Here is a 5,326-nt window from a genome sequence, read left to right on the forward strand (position 1 = left end):
TCCCGGCGCTGCCCGGCTGCCGGCCGAGGCCGACGTGGTGTGGAGAGCTGTGGTGGGCCACGCAGCTCCGTGTCGTGGGTGCACGCCCGGGGCCGGGGCAAGGGCGAGCGGGGCGGGAGGTGCGTCCTTCGGCTGGTCAAGCGAGAGTCCAGGTCCCCCCTCCTCTTACCACGTGCCAGGTGAGGCCTCAGCCAAGGGGTTGAGGCTGTCCTGGAGCCACCGCAGCATCGCTCAGGTCCTCACCTGGTCTGACTCCTGCGTTACACGGGCCAGGGAGCTGCTGCCAGCCAGTTCCTCGTCCCGTAGCTCTGCCATGTGTGTTGCCGCAGCAGCTCTCTGCCTCCTAGTCTTGCCTGAAGCAATGTGATGAGTAACTGTCACATGCTTGTTTCCTTCCATCCTCCCCAAGGAAAGGAGCTTGTGCAGCACTGTGTCATGTTTTGTAAGCCCTGTAGGGTTTTTTTGGCCTTCTTATGTATGTACATGTTGCTCAGCTTTTACGTGGAGGAATGGACGGAAAAGCCCATTGTGCTTGCAGCTGCAGGTACAGGAGCGCTGGGTGGCCACGGGTGTCACCTGGAGCGAGCTGCTCCCCCCACCAACACCCTCGCTTCTGAAAGCTCTTCGCCGTATTTCGCAGTAGGAATTAGTTTTTTTGCTCCCAACCAACAGATTATTGTGACCCTGCTTCAGAGGAGGCAGGAAACCTTCTGTAGTGAATACTCCAGACCTCTGCAAACCCGCCAGCCGGTTCGACTTCCCCCTGGGGGGGGAGAAGCAGCCGAGAGCGCCTTTTGCTCAGAGCCACTTGGGGCACTGTCACCGCTGAGCCCTGTGTCCCATTTGGTGCAATGCACCTTTTGGCAGGCAGCACTTGCGAGATAGGCGAGGCAACCTACAGTCACGGTGTAAATTCTCAGAATAGGATGCAGAGAGAGACATGCTGTGACTATCACCACGTATGTGAGGCGACAGATGGCTCCCACACATTTGCTCCTGAAAATGCTTCTTCAGGGGCTAGATCCTCCCTTGCTGATCCATGCTCTCAGGGGTTTTAATTGCTATTATGAATTAACTTTACTGTGTTACATTGGTCTGATTTCCCATACAAAGAAACTAGAAGACATCCTCAGGACCCGTACTGGGAGAAACCAAGCTTTGCCAAAGGACCTGGAGCCTGTGACAGCTTGTTCTTGTGCCTGCACAGAGCCTCAAAGCCTGGTCCTCTACAGCCAGTCACGGCTCTGGACCTAATTTTAGAGGTGAGGAAGCAGATGAACATAACGAGGGTGGAATCTCCTGTGCTCTGTTGTATGGCCGTGACCCCTGCAAGATGCAGGCACGTACCTAGTGAGGGGTGCATGAGTGTCACCCCCGAGGACGCAGCCAGAGCTCATGCCCATCACATTACCAGTGGCGCTTTCTCTGGATTGGTGCACGCGTTGGTAACTCGGTACCTGTCTTTTCTGTGTCATTTGTCTCAGTCTCCAACGTCTTGCTTCCACTGGTAAGCCTCTAACTGGGACAGAAATAGGGGACACACTTTAATTTCTCATCAGATCTACTCTTCAGCATCTTTTTGGACTTGTCAAATAATGTGACAGAGCTAGAAACGTGCCAGGCAAAACTGTACAGTATTGCTAACTGTTAACACTCAGCAGTTAAATCATTTAGTCCCCAATAGAGTGTGATTTGATGGTTTCCCCTAGAAGATGAAGAGGTGGAGCAGCAGTAGAGTTTGAGCACACACAGCAAAAAGATACAAATCAACAGCAATTAGGAAGGTTAAAAGAAAGAGAAAAAAATCCCAGCCAAATCCTCTTTCATGTGTCCAGTCTGTTTACATTCTGTGCTAGAATAACACTGATCTGACTCGCTGCTGGAATTAATGAAGTTTGCACCTCTGGGTGAGCAATTTAATTTATCTCGGCAAGCCAAAACTCATTATAACAGTCCATAAATGCTATCAGATGAAAGCAGCATCCTTTAGCAATCTCAGGGATTAAAGCAAGGAGGCATTCATCTGATGAGGCTTCTGCTGGAAAGACTGCAGTCAGAGCATGTGTGTTACAGGCTGAGGAGGCACAAAACCTCAATTACTGCTGCAGAATTCTCTGTATCGAGAAAGTGATCTGGAGCCTCTGCAACGCTCCTCTGGAGGTGAGCAGCTCCCTTTTCCCCCCTCTCTCAGGACACCTCTCCTTAGGATCCATCGGGCCCAGCAGCAGCTGGACAGAGTGTGGGGGTCGGGGGACCCCACAGGTTGGCTGCGGACCCATCACTGTCCTGCGGGGAACAGGAGGCTCCTCGGAGGGGCAGGGGCTCGCAGCGCCGAGGGCACACGAAGAGGGGCAGGGTGGGAGGAGGAAAAGGGCCGGTTCTCTCATTCTGTCCCTTGGGACACACACGTGCCCTCTCACGCCAGATCCAGCTGCTTGAAATGCGGCTTCCCCGCTGCGCTGGCCTCCCCGCGCCCCGCACTCCGCACCCCACACCCCGCACCTGCGCCTCGCGCCCCACTCCGAGTGCTGCAGCTCGCGGCGTCAGGCCCATTGCACCCCTTGGCCAGGGCTCCTGTGCCACCAGCGCCGGCTGTGGGGTGACGGGGAGAGCCCAGCCCCACACTCCCTGCAGAGTGGAAATGGTTGCTCTAGCAGTAGGAGTGATCCCCATCACCTTCGTGTTTGAAATCACCCGTCACAATGAAACACTGTCAGTTTGGCAACTCTTGATCACGTGGAGGGTGGCAGAAATGGGGAGGGCGGGGACCCTCAAAACCAGTTCCTTTTCCGTTTAATTTGAGAAATTAATTGCATAACCCGAACACATTGGATTGCATATTCCCAAAACTGGGGAGAAGTGTTTTTCTTTATGAAGCCTCACTTTAAGCCGGCCCAACACAGTGGGCAGCTTCCTACGGGCTGCGTGTGCCTGGGCCGGGTCGGGTCCCTCCCCTGCACCCAGCGGGGCTCCGGGGAAGGTGCCTGCTGCAGTCCAGGGATGAGGCTGCCCTCGGGGGCTGCTGCAGAAGGGTCCTGGGCTGGGTTTCAGCACCGCTCACTCTTCCCTGCAGAGCAGCCGACGTGCCCGAGGCGAGCCGGGGCAGGACGAGCTGCTGGCACTGTCGGTGCGGGGACCGCGGCCCCTGAGCAGCAGCAGCATCTTCAGTGGTGCAGAGAAACCCATCGCCCACTGCAACACACACAGCGTGTGACCCCGTCCTGCTGTCGCACGGTTCCCTCGTGCCCCGAGAGCCACGGGGAGCGCACTGAAGGGACGTTTGTGCGTTTTCCATGAGGTAAGACTTGCTGACCAAGGAATTGAGTTCGAATGGGTGCACAGCACGTGGATCTGCTAAGCCTGTAGTTTTGGGACTATAATTGTCAGTACGTTACCAGTGCTGCAGTGGAAGGTGAAGGTAAGGAGGATTCCCCTTTCAGAGATTTCGCTGAGGCCTGCAGTCGAGAAGATGCCTGCCTCGAGGAGGACATGGTGGGATCCTGTTCTCTGCGCACCTGGAATGTGGCCTCGCACCGGCCGTGCCCTTGTCTGTGCTGCGCTTCCGCGGGCTCTGCAGCTCGCGTTTGTGTGGGGGCAGACACGGGAGCAGCCTCAGCCCAGCGAAGGCAGCATTCTTCCTGGGAATGATACTCTGTGCTGGGAGGGTCTCTTCAGCCTGCTGTCACCGTGAGGAGTGAACCGACGTTCGCTGAGCACCAGCTACCGCTTGACAATCGCCTCCATTGTCTCTGTGATCAAAACAGCAGCACAGGGAAGCGTGGCTGTGAGTGGCAGGTACGTCTGAGGGGTTGTGTCAGATCTCTTCCACCCGCTGCTCTACCTGCCAAATCTAAATGCAATTTACTGTGATACAGGCACGGTGTCATCCGGGGGGCACAGCATTCCTGATACGTGTGATGCAGCCGGGAGATCTTGTCTGTGTCTACCTCTGTGCACATCCCAACGCTCTGCAGACACGGGTGAGGAAAAGGCAGAACAGAGGCAGGAGGCATCTTTCTTCCGAGTTCCCAACAAACCCAGGCTGATGGATCGAGGTCAACACTTGCTGTAGATCCAGGATGCCAAAATAAACAGCCCTGAAAACATCGCTGTGGGCCCCGGCACCCCGTGGGGTCTGACCACAGCCCGCAGCCCCTTCCAGAGCCTGGAGCAGGAAACCAGCTCCAAGTGCTTCTGCTTCGCCTGCAGCTGGGTGTGGAGATGCCCCAGAGCGGGCAGTCGGCCTCTGGCCCCAGCGGGGCCTCAGGCAGCCTTGCAGGGCGAGGGAAGGTTCTGTGGACCTGGGCCTCCCAGGGCACATCCTGAGTGAGCTCTGCAGCCAAGGCTGAGTTCCCACAGGCAGCCGACTGCTGACCAGCAAACCGCTGCCAGGCCTTCTTATCTCCTGCCTGTTCATTGTTATGTGTCCTTGAGAGAAGAGCAGAGGGGCTGTCAGAGCCCTGTGTGAAAATAAAGTGAGGTGGAACAAAGCGCTGGGCAGGGCGTGCTGGCAGGGCTCCTGCTGCGGGCATGTCCTCCTCACGCCCTGGCAGGGGCTCCGAGGGAGCAGCTGGAGGCTGTGAAAAAGCAGGCAGGGAGCTCAGGATGAGGCGCAGGGCTGTTGGAAAGCCGAGAGTCTGGGAGAGAGAGAATCAGACCAGTTTCCACAGTGGCCTGTGCCGCCCCTGGCTGTGAATCACAGGCCGGCGCTGCGCAGGAGGCCCCAGCGTGCTGCTCCCATTTGGGAACCTCGCGAAAAGGGGCTGGAGGAGTGAGCACCAACTCCACTGGGAAAACTTGTTGTTTTCTCTGGCTAACGCTCACCCTTGCTAGCCCACGCCAGTGTCTCATCCCCGGGAGCGGCCGCCAGCCGCTCTGCAGTGCTGGGGATGCAGAACTGCCAGCGCCCGGCCCCGGCCCCCACAGCGGCACCTCCCGCCCGCTCCCGCAAACGGCGGCGCTTCACCCGCAGCCACGCTCTGGCAGAACCATCCCTCTGGAACCTGCAGCTTAAACACAGCGGAAAAACTGCCACAGCAGAGCACAAACCGAGCTGGGTGGGGAAAGTAAGATTTGCAGGGAAAGTGTTACGGAACTGAGCGGGTAAGGAAAGGTTGACTCGGGAGCACAAAGGAGACAAAGGCAGCGGGAGCAGCCTGCCCAGTCAAACAGACCTGCCACTGCACAAACCCTGCCTCATCTGCTTCAGAGCTGCACGCAGCCGGGGAGGGGAAGTCCAGCAGAAGAGGAATCTGACTCCCAAACCCCACTGCCTTCATCTCCCCCTTTCTGAGCCTTTGGGAGTCATCCCCTTACCTCAGGTGTC

The 5,326-nt window shown here is 57.2% G+C and overlaps 1 long non-coding RNA gene across 1 annotated transcript in view; it reads right to left on the minus strand.

Annotated features, from left to right (window-relative positions):
* Positions 1 to 4,282: 4,282 nt before the first annotated feature.
* The window catches only part of LOC113489220, an 11,355-nt gene continuing 10,311 nt past the window's right edge, over positions 4,283 to 5,326 (minus strand). The window contains exon 4 of the long non-coding RNA XR_003400015.1: positions 4,283 to 4,293. This is a non-coding gene — a long non-coding RNA (uncharacterized LOC113489220). The remainder of the gene's footprint in view (positions 4,294 to 5,326) is intronic.

This window comes from Athene cunicularia (assembly GCF_003259725.1).
Source record: "Athene cunicularia isolate RWA chromosome 27 unlocalized genomic scaffold, athCun1 chr27_part1, whole genome shotgun sequence".
Taxonomy (NCBI): Eukaryota; Metazoa; Chordata; class Aves; order Strigiformes; family Strigidae; genus Athene; species Athene cunicularia.